We start from the raw sequence: 22,632 nt of genomic DNA, 5'->3' as shown, positions 1-22,632 counted from the left end.
GAACTTTTAAATTTGGAAATCTGTTAGTATGTCTGATGCTATATATAACCAAACAGGTTCCCGGTATAGGCTACAAAGAACTTGGATATGATATACCGGCAGGTAAACAACTAACAGAACTATTCAATAATGTGGGAGAAGATAAGGAAAACAATATCCATGATTTCTTTCAAGCACTAAAGGCCAAAATGAAGAAAAGAATCAGATTATCACAAAAGATTGTTGACAAATATAAGGATGAAATATGCTTTGTAATCAAGAAGGATGAGATCTGGATGGAAGTAGTCATCCCTAAGACTGTTTGGGTAATAGAGATGGGCTACGAAATAGATGATCATATAATTGAAACATATGCTAAAGCACTTCTAGAAGCCCCTAAAGAACCTAAGCAAGAAATATTTGGTAGTGCAAAAACTATTGAAAGCCAAATACAATCTAAGAAAAGAGTGAAAAAGGTTGAGGCAGTTGTAAGAAAAGGTTTTAGGCAAGCAAAGGAGATCAAGGATAAAGTAATGGAACAAACCGGTATAATAGATGATGAGTTAGCAGCTCCACAACCTGAAACTCATCTATCACCAGTAGGCACATCTTTAGAGAATGACATGCCTGCAACTTTCAAAAGAGTTGTAAGAAAAAGAGATCCCTCACTGGCAACCACACCCTCACCTAGGAGGACAAGACAAAAACAACAAGCAGTGAGATCTCCGGTAAGAAAGGCTACACCAAAGAAGAAGAAACTGACACCCAAGAAGAAGAAGAGAACAAATAAAGACTTGGCCCCTCTTGACATACTGTTGAATGAAATTATAGAGGAAGGGAAATTGAAGAATATAGAGAAACTATATGATACTCTAACAGCTGATGAAAAAGAACAAGTAGAAAACAGTGTTATATTGCATATGGATATGTATAAGAAATTTTTTATGGAAGTAGTAGATGAAGTACCAGATGAAATATTTAAAAGACTGGAAGCAAGAAGACAAGCAGTAGTAGAACTTGACAAGAAAATAAAGATAGAAAAGCTACTTGTTGTATATCTAGTGAATTCACCCAAATAAATTGATGACTTAATTGCTGAAGCCAACCGGTCAGTATTTTTTACTACACACCGGCACATTGCTTTAATGGTTGGAAGAGTTAATGAGGTGACTGAGGAGATAGAAAATGCATGGGACATTTTCCTAGTGGAAAAAGAAAAACAAGAAGAATACATGAGTCACAAACCTATAAAGGTATATCAGAAAGAAAGAGACAAGGGTAAAGGTAAAGTTGGTGGACCACCCAGTATCAAGGTTAAAGACAACTTACCCTCACATCCTTTTATTACTCCAGTGGTAAAAACAATAGCTACAAAAGATCAACCAACAGTTGAAAGTATGGATGTAGAGGATGTCAATCCTAATCCTGAAGTCTTATACATAGTGGATGTTGATACTCAAAAGATCAACATTGTGGTAGACAAAGATACAACTTATAAGACTGACATGGCTAGTGAGCCTCCGGTAGCTAAGCAAACTGATAACACACAAGAGAAACCGATAGATGACAAAGAGCAAAAGGTAGAAACTCAGACTCAAACTAAGACAATGCAAAAAATAGAGAAACAAACAGAGCAAAAGGCTCCTGAATAGGAACAACAACAAGAACAGGAATAGGTTCATAAGGAAATAGTGCCACTGACTACTGGAAAAGTAGAAATACCACTGCTTAAGGAAATGCAAACACAAACAGACCTACCAGAGGTCAATACAAGCTTGGTTACTTCCACTGGCGGTACTCAGAATGTTGCTTCATCATCAGGCTACAAATCAACTAATGTGACTGAGGTACTCTTGGATTCAATTAAAAAGACAACAGATTGTAGCTCACAAGCTTATAAGGAAATTGATGACACCATACCAATTTTGAAGGTAATTGCTCCTAACTGTAATATAGGCAATAAAGATTCTTTAGGACAACTTGATACCTTGTGTAAATATATCACAGAGAACATTGAGAAAATAAAGGAAGAGACATTGAAGGACAAAGTAGAAATTGAAAAACAAAGATTCTTTGATAAGCAGATAAAGAAGTGTACTAGAGATTTTGACACACTTCTACCAAAACTATGTAATTTACTAAAAGAGTACAAAACTCTATATAAAGACACCTGTAAGACAAACCTTTTAACTATAGATATAGATAAGAAGATGAGCAAGGTACAAGATGAAATCAATAAAGTTGCAGATAATTTTGTTAACTCACCTGATACATTACCAGTTTTTGAACAAAAGATAACAAATTTTGAGGAAGAATTACTTAAATTGGAAAGAGAAAAAGAGAGAATAGTATCTGAGGCACTAATACAGGGACAAAAAACACTGGTAGAGCATTTGCAGCATCTCACCAGTACAGCTAAAAGAACAGAGACAACAATAAGAGATAGTAAAAAGTTTATGGAGAGTATAAACTTGATTTTGGTGGATCTATTTCAAATTGTAACTACCCAGTTACAAGGTTGAAACTACTAACTCTACTGACATCTTGACAACCTTTGTCATTGATGCCCAAGGAGGAGTAGTGGGATGAGAAAATTCAACCTCACAGGAATCATATGCTCAGGGGGAGCCCACACATTTTTGGTAACATTTTTGGACTTCACATTTTTGGATACACTTTTGAAATTTCTCATGAGTGTTGCCATCAATGCCAAAGGGGGAGATTGTTGGCATATGCACACTCCAATGAGACATTGTATGTGATTGAAGGTTTTGTCATTGATGGCAACCTTACAATCCTATGGCACCGGCAAGGCATTACACCAACAAGTTAGTGCACTGGCATCAATGATCAGACTCTACACTGGCACTCAGGACACCAGCACTGGCACAGAAAAAGGAAGTATACCGACACAGAGGCCGACAGGATTTTGTTATATTATATTTTGTTTATTATTGTAAAAACTTTGTAAGCCAACTTGGCATGTTGTAAAATGACTCTTATATATAAAAGAGATCATTGTAGACATTTTGTAAGTAAGAAAGAAAGTGAAGAAAGTGATGTATGCAGGAAGACCTATTATGTGAAATATAGGGTAAAGGGTTTATGTAAGAAGCAGAGCAGCAACTGGTACTGAATCAGGCATTATAGATTCTATTATAAAGCAATACAAGATACTGGATTTGTATAATCCACATTGTAAGTCAGTGAGACTTCCCATTTGATCAGTGAGCTCTAGGCAGTTGGCCTTCCTGTATGTGCAGGCCCCTATTGTAAGTAATATTCTCTTATTGGCTAGTAAGTGGATATTGTGGGTCACAAATCCCACCGAGGTTTTTTCCACACCGGGTTTTCTCATTAAATCCTTGTGTCATGGTGTACTTTTCATGTGGATGTTTTTGATTATGTTTATTGCATTATTTCTTGCATACCGGTACACTATTATAATATATTCTGCATGTTTTAAGATAAGAAATTTTGTACACCAGTTAGATACTGATTCACCCCCCCCTCTCAATATCTATGGGAATCCTAACAATCACAACTCCCACCAGTTTCATAGGCTACTCAGAAGGAACCTACCAAAAAATTTGTTGTATAGACCTCTGAATAGGAGAAGGAAAAAGAGCATAAGGAAGAGAAAATTGAGAAGGAGAAATCTGCTAAACCGGAAAAGGCATTAGTCAAATAGCAAAATGATGATGATGATGATAACTCATTTGACATCAAAGGGCCTATAAATGTTGATAATATGAGTGCATCACAATTGTTGGATTTTGCAAATGTGATGCAATCCAAAGCTTAAAAGAAGAGGCTTAAGGAACAGAGAATGGAAGTTGAAACCATTCAAAATGTTGTAGATATTCTGTCAAGCCTTCTACTGGAAACTGTTACAGGGAACTTGTCAACTCCCATTGTCAAGCTTGGACAGTTGGTTTCTGATGCCTCTGACCAACTTAAGTCCCTTGAGGAAGCAGCACAGACCTATGCAGAGAAGAGCTATAGGAAGAAGCGAGGAGAACAGATCATGAAGGATATTGATACAGGGTGAATTGCCCTATCCTTGAATAAAGATTTGTTAAGAAAAGCTATTGAAATAGGAGGGAAAATTCTTGCATTTACATCCAATGTTTCATTCTTTTATACTAATATCAATCAAAGGCAAAAAAAGACCAAGCAAGAACTAGAAAAGATATGTAAAGCTTACATACCTTTAAATGACTCAATCTTAGCTTTTGGCAAATTTGTGGATGATTTGAAAAACTCGTTAGATATCTATGATTGTGAACATGCAAAAAGACTCTGATCTCTGAAGGAGTTGAAGAATTTACTCAAACCAAAAGTGGACATGTTACAAAAAGCATACCAGAATAAAAAAGCAATTTTGGCTACTCCAAAGACGTGTACACTTGATTTAATGGAAGAATTTTGTACACAGGTCATGACTACAATAGAGATCACTGAAACATTGCTGGAGACATGGGAAAATGATTTTTCTCAATTGAAGCATACTTTTAGTGACATTTTTCTGAGAGTTGCACTGAATAATACTTGATTCAAATTTTCAAGTTTTTTGTATATGTAAACTTTTGATGCAAATTTTTGCTATATATGTATATAGTTTACTTTTCAATTTTGCATTTTTGTCAAAGGGGGAGTAGTAATATGTATGTGTGTTGTAAAAAATTTGTACATATTAAGGGGGAGCATGTATTGTGATATGTTTGGTATAGTTTTTTTGTAAGCATACTTAGTTGTATAATTTGAAATTTTTCTAAGTGTTGCCATCAATGCCAAAGGGGGAGATTGTTGGCTTGATGATGACTGTAATGAATGAATTCATATGTTGTCATTGATGAAACATGTACACACACATATTTTCACATTAACTACAGGTATTACTTCTAAAGATTATTTGTATTGCAACCGGTATTAGAAGTTTTCTTATGATGGTGCCCAACCGATACATGGAGGCAACCGGTATATGTAGGAGATAACTTTACATCAACTTGAAGATCCAGTGGAGATTATCAAAGATGCAATGGAGGACAATTTATTTACATGTTGATAGAGGTTAACTCTAACCGATATTGGTGTTCCAATCGGTATTAATTGATTGTGTGATGAGTTATCAACTGGTCGTGATGAGTTATCCTAACCAAGAAATTTTGGCGGTAATTTGTGATGATTTATGTTTGATTGTCCAGATACACTGGACCTAAGAAATTGTGATATGATTTCCAAGCCAAAATGAAATCTAAATGTCTATATAATGACATTATGATGAACTATTTTAGAGACATGATATGAGATGATTCGATGCGAAGATAGAAGTGTTAAGTTACAAAATATGTTGGTAATGCAGTTTTGAGTGCACAGAAGAGGATCTACTCAAGAAAGTTGTGCTACTTCTAGATCACACCACCTATTGTTTTCTAATCACTACAACAGTCAAATCCCCTAACCGGGTAAGCTCTAATAAGCTTCATTGTATAAATCCTCTAACCAGGTGATCCATTAGTTTGGATTCAGAAATCCTCTACTGAGGTTACTCCTAATAGGGTACTACCTTTAATAGGGTATAGCTCCTAACAAATCTTTGGGATCTTTAATAGGATTCGCTCCTAGCAGAGAACTTTTGTAGACCTTAACCAGTCAGTTACCTATTACTGTAGATAGTTAACTTGTGAGTCCCATCTCACAGTGGTTTTTCCCATTTGGGTTTTCCACATATAAACACTTGTGTTATGGTGGATGTTTTGCTTATTATGGATGCTTTGATATCATTTTGGATTGCATGCATAGTGTTGAGTAAACTTGTTAAGTATATCTATCAGTCAGTGTTTAAAGTAGTATTTCTTTTGGTGTCACTGATTCACCCCCCCTCTCAATGCTTTATAAGTCTATCAGGCCTTTGTTGAATGAAAAAATCTCTTTTGCTTATCTTTATCATCTCTTTTGATATCTTTGTTAATCCCTCTATAGTTTTCCTTCTTGGCAATTGACATTCATCTGGTGGTTTTTGGTGGTTTCTGGTGGCTAAATATTGGTTTAGGGCTGTCATTGATAGAAAATATTCATGGAGATTTGATCCGGTAATCATAATTCTTCATATCCAGAAGCAGGTGTTAATCGGTAGCCGATTAACTAGTATTTTAGGAAGAACGGAGCATCTTTGGGTCTGGAAGCTTTTTGGTGATTTCAATGTATTGAATCATGTTTGGGAGATTGGGCCAACTTAGACACACCATTTTATTATTGTTTTAGTGAACCACATTTACCCTTGGTGATTTGGTCAAGCCGACATGTGACTACATGTTAATCTTGCAGTCTAACATGATGTATGACCTATTTTGTGATTGTCAGTATATAAGTTTGGTGTGGATGATCTTTTTGGTGTACGATGAGATTATGTGAGAGCGAGAGGTGATCAAAAAAATATTTTGGTGCAGTTTCACGTGTGCATTCTTGATCTAGTAGCTAAATGAGATGAAGACCAGGGTAGAATAGAGCAGATCAATAGAAGGGAGTCGGTCAATATATTTGGCACTCAACCAGAACTCATCCAAGCATTGTAGATGCTATTTCAGATTTCATTCATTGTAATTCATCACTGTAACTATCTTGTACGTTAGTGAGACTTCCTTGAGGGTTGTATCCTTCCGGGTTATTGTAATTGAGCAGTGAGCTCTAAGTAGCGTGCCTAAATGCCTATGCATTCCCATTTTGTAATATTGTTTTTCTACTAGCCATAGTGGAATAATATTGTGGGTTCAAATCCCACTGTGGTTTTTCCTATTTGGGTTTCCATGTAAAAATACCAGTATTATGATCTTGTGGTCGTTTGTTTTATGTTTCTACATTTCAGTTTCAAGTATTTTCTTCTGGTAGTTTAAAATTAAGTTTGAAAATCTGTTAACCGGTAGATCACTGATTCACTTCCCCCTCTTAGTGATCCCTGATTCCAACAATTGGTATCAAAGCTTAGTTATTTTGGGGAAGCTTAACCAAATGAGGAAGGTCCAAGAGATTGAATCAATGGATTTCAGTTTTCAGAGACAGCTCAGTGTGGCACTTGAGGATCTTGATGCAACTAGAAATGAGATATGTACCTTGAAGAAGAACCTAAATGCTACTGATTATTTCATTAATGAATTGAAGGATCAAGTGAGCACTTCTAGAGAAAAGAGGAAATAATTTATGGACAAGATGAAGGAGAAAGAAGATCAGATCATGAAATATTAGGGTAAAGTTGACAAACTTAACAAGCTTGAAAGAGAGAATGTTGCTTTGAAGAATGAGATGCAATCTATTGTGATGAGGCTAACTAAGGAGATTGAGGACTGTAAGAAGAATGAAGAGAATCTGGCACAATCATTTAAGGAAAGAGTTGATGATTGCTTCAAACTTACCTATGAGAATGATCAATTGAAGCTTGAATTGACACAGTTAAGGAATAATGGTCAAGAACCTGAAAGACAGATTGCTACCTTAAGGGATGAACTTGCTACTGCTAATGAATACAAAGAAAAATTCAAAGCTAGCTCAGCAAGGCTTGATGAGATGTTGGAAAGTCAAAGACATGGAAAGGATATGTGAGGACTTGGATTTGAGAAAGGTGAATGCTCTGGATCTGGACAACGCAATGCAAAACCTGATTAGAAGAAGAGTGAGAATCCTTCAGTAAGATAGCCTAATGCACATAAATTCAATGGTAGATGCTTTACTTGCAATAAGATTGGTCATATGGAAAATCAATGCAGAAGTAGGATGAATAATAAATTGAATAACATGAAAAATGTCCTACCTTTACTGGTCAATGCTTCATATGCAATAATTTTGGTCACAAGTCAAATATGTGTAGGGCAGTAATGAATAACCTCCAGAAAAAAAAGATGCTATGCTTGTGGGATGTTTGGACATATCTCTAACTAGTGCAGGATGAAACCAAATCAGATGAACTTCATACCTATGCAGAATAATGTTATTTGTAGTGCATGCAACAAAACCGGTCACATTGTAAAGTACTGCAGAAGCAAGAACAATGTTCTGGTAGACAAGAGTAAACTAGGTGAGAAGGGAAAAGCGAAGGTAGAAGAGATCAGAGACAAACATGAGAAGATGTGGGTTAGAAAAGATGAGTCTAAAGGAGAAAATGAATCTACACCTGAATCTAGTGCAGGATCTTCATCCAGTAACTAGGGCTTTATGCCTCAAAGGGAACTTTTCATGCAGGTTCTAAGAACCCCCTCTTCGATGGTCTGCAATCGATTCCGAAAGGTTGCAAAAGTCTTAGATCAGATATGTAGAAGTTATTTGAAAGTTTTAGAAAGGATTTGATGCTCCGATATGTGACTTCATGAAACTCATGATAACCGGTTGCATTTATTATAGTGGAAAATTAGGTTTTTGAAGGATAAAAGTGCATTTCAAAGTTTCATTTGTCACAATGCAATCTAGTGAATAGTGTAGAGAAGAAGAGCAAGCGAATTGGCAATTTCAACTATAATTTCAGCGATTCCAAAGTGAATTTTTGTGCCCAGTTGTGAATCAAGGTATTTATATGTTCAGGCTTTTAGTTTTTGTAAACCCTAGCATTTGAAATGGCTTCAACTTCTAGTATTGCTACCCCTTTGGTGGTCGACATCAAGGACAGGGCCAAACCTGTTTTCAAGAAACACCCTTTCAAGTCAATTGAGGATGATCCAGAAGGTCCATTTTCATTGGTCCCCTATGACATTCTCCATAATGAAGATATTAGGGCTTACATATACTGTGATCTTGAGGAGCTTGGAAATGTGGATATGCTGGACCTATACAACAAACATTTGGCTAACGGTTTGGGAAATCTCAAACCCGAATACAAGGTGGTTCAAGACAAGGGTTTCTCATGTTCATGATGAGTTTATATGGCTTGACAGGCCACACAAGATCACCAAACAACCGATCCGAGTCATGATAGGCCTAGCTAAAACCGATGAGGTACCTAGCTTGAGGAAAGTATCAAACGAAACGGTGATAGTGACCACTAGCTCCGAATTTGACAGTAGATCGATGACCATAAATGACATTCTAGAGAATAATGTTAAATTTGCATCAATGGTGGTCAGTTACAAGGTTTACCAATCAAGAAAGTACAATTGTATCTCTGGTATTGCCATTTACTCTGCATAATAGATGCTTAAGGATAACAAGAGGTAAGACCTGTGTTCAGCGCTCCTAAATGAGTTGTTGAGCAATTTGAAGAAGATCAAGCAGGATAAAAAGAACACTTTCAAATATGGTACTCTTCTTATTTGCTTGGCTTTACACTTCCTGAATGAGATACCCAATATTAAAGGAAAGGTCCAATGGGCCTATGATAGACCAATGTCCATTAAGATCAAAGAGGGATTATGGGGAGTTGGAGATGCAAAAATGAGAATATCTTCTCTCTAGGGATACTTTAAATCTTTCCAAGTAGCAATGAAAATAAGAGAGGGGATTCCTAAGGAAATTGTGGAGATGTATGAGAAAACCATATGCTTCATGATCGACAAAGATCAATGTTTGAAGGATGAAGTAGAGCCTAGAATAGTGTGGATCATGCCCATGGGGTATGAATTTGACTCTATCACACTTGAGGCATATGCCCAACATCTCTTGAGTCAACCAATGGATCCAAAGAAAGGGAGATTCAGAACATTCAAGGAGAAAGACCTTGAATTGCATAATCAATTCATTGCACTTGCTAGGAAAAGGAAAGCTACAAATATGGTTGAGGAGGTGGCAGCCCAAATGGGATTCACCCTGTTGGGACTCATTAAATTTGAGTCAAGTTTAGAGGCCCATTTCAAAATTTTGCTCTGTATGTCAGAAAGGCACCTAAATGAGTCAGTTTGAATGGCCTAGTTTGTGAGAGGTCAAAATGGAGCCGGTTGATTTTCAGAGGGTAAGGCTTGAAAGACATGTCCTACACCTTTCATTTGTCCCTATGAAGTGATGTGCAACTTTTAGAATTCAGTTTAAAGAAGTTTACCAGGTACCTATTTTGAGGGGTGAGCTGAAAGTGCATTTTAGGCACAAATGCAGATTTTATTGAGTAGCCTACTTTGAGCGATTATATCTTTTGCCCTGTTGATCGTCATGAAAAATTCAAAATGGATTGAATTTTATGCATAAAAGTGTGCCTCCGTGTAATATTTCAAGTCTTCATGAATTCATTTGCTCATTTTTCAAAGCTCAATATGTTTGTGATTTGTATGTTTTGACAAGTCCCTGTTTCAGCACCTAGTCGGAGCCCTGTTTCACATAAGTGTAAAATTTTCCTCAGTGAGTCATGATAGAATGTTTGTTCTAGGTTATTATTGGTATAAATTATGAGCTACCTTTCAAATTTCAAGCCTCTGTCAATCCGTTTGATCAGTTTTCAAAAGGGTTCATTTAGCCATCGTTTTTAGTTATCCGTACTTTCAGTGCTATATCAGTTAATGTAGCCATTTTCATGAGCGCACCATTTGAATTCTGTCAGTCTTGTGATCAAATTGAGAATTCAAAGATTTAGTATGTACTTCAAGGTACCTATGTTTCAAATTTGAGAACCTACGGAGGTCGTTTGGTATTTTTGAGAAAGTCACCATGTGTTGCCAAAACATTGACTTCATCAGGTCCACAGTGTCGACAAAGCCAGTTGGGCATTTTTGAAAATTAATATCTCTTTGCTCGGGACTCCTCTTGAGAAACCGTTTGGTAGATTTCATCCCTGTATATTAGATTACATGCCTGTCAGATGGCAAAGTCCAGAAAGGTGTTTTGACCACATTGAAAATTACGTCTTCGCGATTAAATGCGAAAATATGGCGTAATTGCCTGAAAGTCGTGATACGTAGTTTAATGATCCGAAAATGATGTCGATCATTTCCAGAGGTGTTTTTGAGGTTCCTGAAGCATTTCAAAGGTTAGTTGCACGAAAATGAAATTTTTTTTAGTCGGACCCACTTTGGGGCCTGACCTGGCTCATGTTTGTGCATTATTTTTAATGGCGAATTAGTCTTAATTCAGAGTAATGCATATCAATACCAGCTCGACTATAATTGACATTTTGATTTGGAGAGGATTTTATTTTATTCTTCTGACTGGATAAAGAGCAAAAGTTTTCAAACAATGCAAGTGTCAAGCGTAAAAGCCAAGTTCCACACCTTCTGGTAGCATTTTTTGAATATAAGGGGCAGCGATTAAAACATGGAGAAAATGCAATGGCTGGGCATTGAAACTTGTAGCAATTTCATTGGCAGGAGTGAAATGTGTTGTTGAAGATAATTAAAATTTCAACAAATGCATTGGCAGCCATAAGGCCCAGCCAAAATCCTCCCCTCTTCATGGCACATGGTGTGTGAGCAGAAAATTGAAAGTTTAATGGGAGGTAAAGGTCTTCAAATTACAGCAAATGCTATTGGCAGTCAAAGGCAGCATCCTCCCAAGCTCACGTGGTATGCAAAGGAGCAGCAACATTTTAAATTTTGAACCAAATGCAATGGGCATGCATAATGCCAATCTCCTTCCTGTCACATGAATGTTGCAAAGGTTGCAGAAACTTTTAAATAAATTGCTATGCAACAGCAGATGTATTGCCAGCAAAGTTCTCCATGTGCTAAGGAGTATAAAAAATAGAATTTTCTACTAATTATCATAAACTTAAGGCAATGCAAATTGTTGTGTTTATCCAAATCCTGCCTGCTGTGGTGCCAGGTTTGGGAAGGTTTTAATTAAACTTCCAATCAAATCCAAATTGGCTGGTGTAAAGCCATCTTCAGCAATGCTCATGTGGTGAATGGAGGAGGCTTTGGAAACAATTAGCAAAGGGAAAATTCCCCTCTGTGTGGATAACCAAAGAACAACATTCAAAAAACTCCAGCACTCCCCCTCCTTTGCATGGAATATGGAAGTTGATGGTAATGGACGGGTTTGAAGCATCCAATGTCTCTCCTCTGTGTTTTGTTGGAAGCAAGGTGCATTTAAACTCCAACAAATCCATTGGCAGCCATTAACACTCAGGAAAAGCTTCAAAAAGGCATTCCTAGGCTAAAAGTATTTATCCCACATTGGCTGGGAAGTGTAACTTTTTGGTATTTAAATATAAGACTCCACCATACTATAATGTCAAAGCCATCAAGGCTTTTGATGGACGGTGCTCGTTGGGCACCCAAGTAGACCCCATGCACATGGGTGGGGATCCCAAGGTGAACAAGGAGGTGACAGGTGGCGACAGGTGGACCCCACGTAGGCACGCTTCTCAAGGTGAACAAGCAAAATTTTGCAGAGAAAGGCCGACTTAACCAGCGAGCATGTCCGAGATGGATCGATGATCAGTGCGGCTTCACGAAGGCGAGATGCACAAACGTTAGAGGCCGTGAAATGGCGAAAAGCATTTCCAAAATTTGAGCAGGGTAAAGATCGTGCATGTTTCAGGAGATCGGACGATCCACATTGCTTCGCGAAGGCGAGATGTATGAACGTTAGAGGCCGCAAAATGGCGAAATGCAAAATGCAAAATGGTGAAGTCTAGGTGGTGATGACATGGCAAGTACAATCAGATATCTAGCAGGCAGGTCCCGTCCTGATGGCGCCTAGGTGGCGATGATGTGGTGCACAGATGGTGACAGGTGGATAGACAAGTGGCGGTGATGTGGCAGACACGTGGTAGGGTGATGAGGTGTCATCCCAGGTGGCACCCAGTGGACCCCATCAACCAATCAGGTCCCACCATGTGGTAGGGCGTCAGAGCACAAAGGAGCAAAAAATCAAATTTAAAATCAGTTTAATATATAGTTCAGACTATATGAATAAAGGAAAAATTTAAATGATTGTGCACACTTGAAGAATTAATTCGCTCAGGGCTCAATTTTTGGCCAAAATATGAAGTATTATATGTTTCCAGAAATCTCTCGGAGTGAGGAATCTGATCAGGTAGTTAATTTTAACAAATATGAGATATTTCAAGAGTAGTTTCCATGAGAAAGAAGGAGGAAAAGAATTTCAGTTAGAGAAAATAGACACTTGGCAATTTCGATTGCAGATCTGATCTTTCCCTCCTCTTCTTATTCTCAATTCTTCTCATTTGTAAGGGTTCCATAATTTTGGAGAAAGTGCTCCAGTTTTCATGGTTTCTATTTTCTGAAATTATTGACCCAAATGTGTACAATTCTATGGATCTTTTCAGGGTATAGAGGCTACATTGCAGGATGACAAATGTTTTCTAGTTGCAGATCTTACTTGTGTCAGGCATGAGTAAATTTCCAACAGTATTGTCTCTGTGTATTATTTCCATTATTATGAAATGAATCCTTAAGGAGGATGAAGTTTGTCAATTTCAAGGAGATTGTGTGATTGTCTATAGGTATCCTTCAATGAAGGTTTTAAACTATGTAATCAGTCATGAATAATGGAATGTGTCCCAAATCTGATAATTCTGTGAATGGAATTGAGTAACGTATTAATATAAGGTGTTAATACAAGAATATTGTTTAAGGAAAACCAATTTGTGACTAAGATACACATTTGCAATTCTTTGTGTGACTCTGTTGCCCATTGAACAAGGCACTGGTCTTGCAGATTTGGGGATAGTTTCAGATTTATAAAAATCAAAGACAAATCTATTTCCCTTTATGTTTAGGGGTGTGTTCTTTTCATTCCAAGCTCTATTTTCATTTATGGTTTATACAGATTTAGCCAATTTATAGTGTGTTTCTAAATTGGATGAGCTTGTGGAATGGTTTATCTGCTTCATTGATGTTGTCATGGTGAATAAATGAGTTAATTTCATGCATCAAAAGGGTGTCCCCCCTAGGTCTAGCAGAACCTGAAGTGTAGGAGGATCATTAGGAGCCTATGTTATGTTGTCCAAGCCCTGAAGTGTTTCATTAATTGAGATTGGCTATCTCATAGATAGATTTGCAGGTGTTCTTGGGTTATCACTTTTGGTGAACAACACACCCAAGAGGAGGTGAATAAAGAAAGAGAAAGGTATGCATAGAAGGAGGCCAAAGAGGAAACTAAGAAACCTAAGGTTGATCTGGTTCCCTCCAAGGTCAAACCTAAGAAGACCAAGTCTGCTCCTGCTTGGGTGGCACAATTTGTAAGACCTAGACCATCTAAGAAAGGTGTGTTGAAGCAGAAGGAGAAGCCTAAAAAGACCTATGTTATAGTATCTTTGGTAGCTTCTGAAATAGACTCTGAGGAAGAAGCAGGAAAGGTGAAGAAGAAAGGTGAGTTTGTGAGAATGGTGAGGAAGCCGCAGCCTGGTGGAGCCCAGCAGAGCAAGAAGGAAAAATCTGATCCTGTTTCTACTAGAAGATCCAGAAGAGGTAGACAAGTCAAAAGTCAACTTGACAAAGACCTTGAGTCTGGTGACTTACAAGGTAAGTACATAATTGTTCCTCCATTGTCAATAGATCAGCTAATAGATAAAATAATAGTTGATGGAAACTTGAAGAATATTGGAGCTTTTTATGAGAATTTAGATGAGGTTGAACAAAGAAAAATAGAGGAAGCAGTTGTATTATATCTACACAATTTTAGAAATTAATTGAATTGGAGAAGACCATTCCTAAGGACTTGTATAGCCTTATAGATGCAAGGAGAATGACAACAAGTAAGATTGACAAGGAGATGAAGGAGAGAGAGCTAATAAATCTCTGTACCTTTATCAGTCATGATGAAGCCAAGAGGCTAATTGAGGAGGCAAATAAGAAATAATTTCATAGTAAGAACAGGGTGAACATGCTAATGATTGGAAATGTGGAAGAGGTGAGGAAAGAGACATATGATATATGTGTTGGCATATGTGCAGAGTTTGATGATATGATGGAATTGCATGTTGTCATTATAGATAGGAATCTGGAAATCATCAAAGCAAGACAAACATTAGCTTAGTTCAATCACGAAAACTAAAATGCAGTGATAACAATCCTAAAACACTCAATAAAGACATGAAAACAAGACATCAATTCAAATGCAAACCATTGCAACCTTGAATGTCTCCTTCATGTGGCTCCATTGTACTTCTTTCTCCTTCAAATAGCTTTGTTTGTGGATCTCACCTACTAGTGCATAAGCATGATGTGAAAGCAAGTAGACAAGATGAGATGACAGCATAAGGGTACTAGAAGCGCGATTGATTCGACCAGGGGCTTTGATTGAAGAAATTCATTCAATTTATAGACAAATTGGAGAAAAGACAAGATTAGCATGAAGATGATTCGAATGGAAATTCAAATCAGGAATAGCAAAATTATGACAAGTGTATGACAAATTACTATGCAAGGATTTATGACAATTTATGACAAATTGCTATGCAAGGATTTATGACGATTTATGACAATTTATGACAAATTGCTATGCAAGGATTTATGACAAGAATTTGAAATTGAAATAGACATTTAGGAATTTAGGGGAAATTAGAAAATTAAGTTAGAAATGATGACTTGGAAATTACGAAATTGATGCAAATTAGGTAAATTAATTAATAATTTCTCATTCATTAATTAATTTACAAAAAGAGGAGGAATTAATTAGCCAATTAAATAAACATTTAATTGTGACAAGAAGACTTAGGATAAATAAATAAATTATTTAACCTAGAGAGAAAATGGAGAGAAAATGACAAACAAGGTTAAATGAATAAATCATGAAACCCTAGAAGATAAATTAGAAATGCAAGGACGACAATTAGGTCTTGATGTAAGATTGATTTGATGTCAATTCGATTTAATCATGATTCTGACTTGATAAATGATTTGATTGATAAACAATTGAAATTGGTTGACAAATTGACCAATATTGATAAAGAGACCAAATTGATATGCGCCAATTGACATGATTGAAGAGGAAAAGGATCAATGACAAATCGATCGCAAAATTGACGAGATTGACAAAGACAAGGATCGATGACAAATTGATCGCAAGATGACAAGATTGAAAACAACAACGATCGATGACAAATCAATCGCAAGTCGACAAGATTGAAAAGAGGACAATGATCGATGACAAATCGATCGCAAAATGACAAGATTGAAAAGAGGACAAAACCCTAATTAGGATTTGACGATGTCCAAAATGATGACAAATGAGCACACACATTGATGTGACAGGATAAGATCGATCAAAATCATGATTGAAGATTGTTATCGACAAGACCAATTTCGAAAGCGAGACAAATGAAGAATGTAGAAGAAGGACTCAATGCTTGCAAATGATAAAGACCAAGTGCGTAACATAGGAGAAATGTTAATGTGACGCAAAAACCCTAAAATAAGGCAATGCGTAGATGTTAAATTATGACTCCGCAAGCGTTGACCATTTTTAGACATCTACATTTTGCCCCTCTTTGAGACAATGCGATTTTAAGCGTTGTTTCAAAGAATGATAATGAAAATGCCCCAGACACTGACAATGACATATGCATGCCCCTCGAGGAATTGGCCGGAAACTTCCAAAAAAGAGGCCAATTAATCGATAAGAATGATAGAAGATGATAGGATCAAACAGACTAACAATCGGAGATCGGATACACAAAGGACAAGCAATTGATGGTGCAAAAGACCGCAACCAACATAAGATGGAGAGAGTGCACGTCCATCTATGCAATGACAAAGATCTATAAATGAGACAAAGAGAGTGAAAAGAACTCATTTGCACTAGCCAAAGAGGAGAATTTGTTGCTCTAGAAAAGGACACTTGCAGAGAGATGGCAAACATTCCAATGGCAAATCACCTCGGAGAACATGTACGCACATACAGATGACTGGACGATGTGGGAGCAGCGATATATGTCTCAAAAACCCATATTGTCAATTTTATGAATTTTGATTGCTTGCGAGACATTGCGGGGCCCACAGGGAATGTAGAAACTGACTTCTGCACTTGTGTGAGCGCATCCTGCGCTTGTGTAGGGTATCCTGCACTTGTGTAGGGTACACAAGCGCAAGTTGTTGCTACACAGGCGCAGTTGTGCATTGGGAACCCTAATTTGGCCAAAAACATTATGCAAATGATCCGAAAAGGAGGGATAAGAATAGGATAGGTCAAAATAGATTAGAAACACCCTGATTTGGACATGAAACAAGGAAATGCAGCCTGTAGGAGCAAACCCTAAAACTGACAAAATGTGCCCCAATTGTGATGCATAGTTGACAGTATCCATTGATCACATGGGAGAACCGACCTAACTGCTTCATGTTACGACATAGACTCAGGAGCATGGATAGAGATACATTAGCAAGACTTGGAATATACTATATCACATTCATGCCCGAGATTAGGGAAAACACAGGACTACTCACTGCACTGGCAAAGCGATGGCATTCAGAGACCTCCTCATTCCATCTGGCGACTGGAGAGGCGACTATGACACTAGAGGATGTATGGCGTATCCTCCGCATTCCGATTCATGGAGAGATGATAGAGTATGACCTAGTGACAGGGAGAGATGCTTTGTGCAGATTATTTGAGTGCGACACAGATGATCTAGATATCGTAGAGAGGGAGATTGGCTAGGAGACCATGGCATCAGATTATGATCGATGATATGTGGTGATAGCAGTGGTGATAGCATGCCTACTAGCAGGGGACAAACGAGGACATGGATTCCCTATTGGATGGGGAAGAGTGCTAGAGCGGATGGCGATAGAGGGGATGGTGTATGCATGGAGACCATGTGTGCTTGCTATGTTATATTTTTAGCTGCATCAAATAGCATATCAGGGAGTTCAGACTTTGAGCTGTGGGGTTACACTGTTATAGGTATGGGCCTTTGAGAACATAGCCATATGTCAACCGATTGCAGAGAGACAGGTATTACCACATCAACCATATGTGTACTGCTATAGGGGAGCACTGAGACAGGGTCCATTTGGATACATATTGTATTGGCGACATGAGCTAGACAGATTGAGAGAGTTCACATGGAGGCCATATCTTGATTGCCCTGGATGGTCAGATGATAGTGATGAGCTATCGTATTGCAGATAGGAGAGATACTTGATTGGGCAACTAGTGAATCACCAGAGAGTGATTGAGATGTACCTACCAGAGAGAGTCAGACAACAGTTTGGAGAGAGGCAGGATGTACCGAGAGGGACTGCACACTTTGCCCGATCTCACAGAGAGACGAGTCAGTGGGGGAGGATGATTCAGCCCCACATAGCCTATGCCGATTTCACACAGCTACAACTGAGATAGTGGGATTGGAGATCAGATGTGGTGGATGCCGGGACGACAGAGGAGTATGAGAGATGGTTTGCACGACAACGGCCAGTGCCATTGACAGATCCTAATATTCCGGTACCGAGGAGACAGGAGGACTTCCCACTCGCAGGAGAGGAGGAGGGAGATGATGAGGATGAGGAGGATGAGGGCAGTGATGAGGATGAGGGGGATGATGAGGATGAAGATGATGATGAGGGCGATGATGATTATGAGCCAGACTCAGTCGATCAAAAGTTATTGCAAGATATACCCATAGAGCCGGAGACAGCTAGCATAGAGGAGATGGAGATGTGTAGGGCTACCATAGCGAGTCAGCATGATCATATTGCGACATTAGAGAGATAGAATGCTATCTTGAGGACAGAGTAGGATTAGTTCAGAGTGGAGATAGCCAAACTTACAGCGGCTCGAGATACAACAATAGCTCAGGCACAACGAGTCACCAAGTATATTGGGTCTATTAGGGATGCTAGTGCATGGGAGATGGCACAGATGTTGGTAGAGATCGGAGAGAAGATACACCATTGGAGGACACTATATGAGAGTGCAGTTCCACCAGAGTAGAGAGCATTGTCATATCAGGCACGATCGAGGACAGAGAGCAAACCACGCTCGCGGAGTTCAATGAGAAGCATGGGGGTGACTGGACCTATGAGACCACCACAGCTAGGACCTGGGACAAGAGGGACATCATCCTTGAGACATGGCAGGGATGAGGAGGATAGAGGGAGCACCCAGTGATAGAGGCACGTGCTCTTTATGACAGATAGTTGACATTATGTAGTGTGATATTATATAGTCAGCCTGCGGGTGATACTTAGGACAGACAGTCCAATTTTGTACTCTGATATTATTTTGACATATGATATGATATGCATCGATATGATGGGATGCAATGTGTAATGCCATATGTTTACTTTCCATGCATAGATATCGTATGCACTGTTTATTATGGAACATGTATGGATACATTTTGATGTGTTTTTGATGCATTTATAATATGAAATGGATAAAATGCTTGATGTGATGCTTGATGTAATGCAAATGTACTAACCAAATGGATGCAGGATGCAGCATATGTGTTTGGGGAAATCAGAGAACTAGACTAAATTGACTACCCGAATTGACGAAAGAAATGTTAGTAAGAAGAAATGAGACAAAGGACAGTTAGAGATGAAGAAAACTTGCTTTCACTAATGCACTTTGTAGGTGAGAACCTTTATTTAATGTAGCAAAATGGATGCGTAGCATCATGGCATTGAAGGCCAGAGCTGAAATGCAACCCTTCTTGCAAAAGACAAACACATCGCACACAAGGAATGAGTGAAGCATCCTAGGGTGCTTAAATCAAGGGTCGAGGTATGTGCGGCGTTCACAAAGCGAATGTACTTATCACAGACACCCAATGATATAGTTGCCCTAGTTTGCGACAATCATTCCACAAACAGCAATCACAACAAAAAGAAAGGGACCACGAACCATCCCGGTCACTCTAAATCACTTAGTGACATCATCGAGTAACATAGGAATATGAGTAAAGATAAATCAATAAATAATAAGACTCGCTAATTCCAACAAGTCAAACAAACATCTTGATCTTCATTGTCAAAAGTTGAAAGTGTTGATAGGATGATCATGCTGTCTGGTTTCAGGACATGCGGTACCCCGTCTAAGACAGGACACAGTCTAGTTTCGAGTATACCACACCCTGTATAAGACCCATGATAGTGTGCCAAGGACCAATGATATTGATGTTGATTGATTGATATGACAATTGTGATCAGTTTGAATGTCTGGTTTGATTGAAAAAGTTCATCTGTTAATACGTGATTCCATTAAAGCACAATGTGTGATTGCGTGTTGTTGGAGGTATGCTCAGTGATCTGTCTTATGCACAAAGGGGATATTTTATTGACAAAATGCTTTTCGAGTTTTTACAATTTTTTTTGTGTTCATTTTTTCAGGACTTTATATGACTTTTTAGGGAGTTTTTTCAGGACAGTATTTGATTTTTAGAGATTTTTTTAGGACATTATGTGATTTTTTTTGGATTATTTCAAGACATTATTTGATTTTTTTGGGAGTTTTTTTTTCAGGACATTATTTGATTTTTTTGGATTATTTCAGGACTTTATATGATTTTTTTTTGGAATTTTTTCTGGACATTATTTGATTTTTTATGATTTTTTCAGGACATTTTTCACTTTTTATGATTTTTTCAGGACATTTTTCACTTTGTATGATTTTTTCAGGACATTATTTGATTTTTATGATTTTTTCAAGACATTATTTGATTTTTTTGTATTTTTTCAGGACATTATGCGATTTTTAGGGATTTTTTTAGGACATTTTTCAATTTTTTTGATTTTGCCCCTAGTGTCTAGCAAGGCAAGGAATATGACAGGTGAATAAATAGGCTTGCTGAAATGATGGTGGATAGAGGGAAGGCAAAGGCCTTTTATCATGGAGACAATATGGATGCAATTTTCAAGGGCTATGGCGTGATGGGACAAGAGACTGGATATGACAATGTAAAGCAGGAACATGGCATGAGGGACATGTCAAGAGGTTTTTGAAACCATGTTTAAATTTTGCATCGTTATGTCAGATCAAGATCAAGGAATGAAAAAGAGTGTATGGATAGTGATAAGATATGGATAGGATAAGCAAGACCAAGAATGGATAAGGGACATGGACTGAAGGTCGGGCTAGGCTAAGGGATAGTGGCAGAAAGTTGCAATAAGCGAGGGAATATGGATGAAAAGTTATAATAAGCAAATGGATAAATGACCAAAAGCTATGATAGACTGAAAGCTACAAACAAGATGCATGATGCTCATGAAGATTGTCAGCCTTGTCAAGATCAAAGGTGGAAAGGGAAACTAGACATGAGGGACAATAGGATATAAAGGGTAATGATAGGGGTTCGATAGGATAATGAAGGGCAATAGGATATGAAGGAGGAAACTTGCCCCCAAGTGTGGTGTGTGTGAGGCCCTACCCCGACCCATCCTATCTCTTTAGCTATTTTTATTTTGGAACTAGTTTGGATGCTAGTTTTGACACACTATGGATATAGAACTTTTCGTGATTCCGCGATTTTGGTAACATTGATATATGGGGATGCTTCCTTTCTATGCCTTGTGGATTATAGAATATTATATGATTCTAGATTAGGGTAATGTTGTGATGATGCAGGTTATTATCTGAATTTTAGGAATTGATATAATGTTAGGAAAATGTTTGCATATATTGTAGATGGATCAAATTTTGAGGATTATGAGGAAATTGCTTTGATTTGTGACAAATCATATTTCATAATGTCAAGTCTTTGCAGAATGAATGTATTGTATTCTGATTATGTGATTTTATATATTATATGAGGCTATTTGGGAAGTACTAATGTTTAAATTGAGATGTGCAGGAAAATATCCATGTGACCATGGAAATATTAGGGAGAATCAAGCCTAGGCCAATGTGCGTTAGTAAAACCAGGGGTTGTCTATTTGGAGAGACAACACCCCGTATGTACTGTATTTTATTCGTAAATGTAAAATGTTGCATGAGTGTAATTTGTATTTATTGGATTGATTAAATTGTTTAAGGGACAATTGCCATGTGGTTATTGTGATGTGGAATTATTTTGTAGTGTCACTTGACACCTATGTAGTATGTTGTGTTGGCAATTGTCATGTCACCTTTTTGAAAGTTTTATTTTTGTTAATGGTTATATCCCCTAATTATCCTTGAAGGAACCAAGAAATCTAGGTTAGAGAGCCACAAGGAAGGTCAACTCAGAGTTGACCCGTAGGTTAACTTCAGGTGGACTTTCTGAAGGTCAAATCAACTCCTAGAGTCAATTTTAGAGCTTTTCTATTAGGCCTCATGGGGTACCTATGGGTGAAGGCCAAAATTGGTCATGTGTCTTTCCCTTAGGACTTGTTTAACCACCCAAAAAAGTGGTTTTCCCAAGATGGACGAATTCCATCTATAGGAGTGCCCTCCTTGGTAGGATAACCTTCTTGGAGATAGTAATCCCTCTTCCCCATTCCATTTCCCTTCTCTAGACACCTAGGTTAGGGAGTGTGTAAGACCTAGGGAAGACCAACCCAATGGGAGATCTCTCACTCTATCCAAGAGGTTGGAAGGAGTGAGAGAGGCCTTCTTAGGCTAAGAATGGAAGCTTAGTGAGCTAATCACCCACTCTCCATTTTTGGAGATTTTTGGAAAAACTTGGAAGGAAGAAAACCAGTTTTAGGAATTAGAGGAATTTGGGGGCCAAGGATTGCAGAAAGTTGGGTGGATTGGGCAGCTCATCTCCAACTAAATTTAGCATAACTATTGGCAGAATAAGGTTGGTGGTTATCTCCTCTTGGTTTTGTTGTTTATGTTAGTTATGTTGTTTTGTTG

The sequence above is a fragment of the Cryptomeria japonica genome, chromosome 3 (genome assembly GCF_030272615.1).
Source record: "Cryptomeria japonica chromosome 3, Sugi_1.0, whole genome shotgun sequence".
NCBI lineage: Eukaryota > Viridiplantae > Streptophyta > Pinopsida > Cupressales > Cupressaceae > Cryptomeria > Cryptomeria japonica.
Note: the sequence above shows the minus strand (reverse complement) of the source record.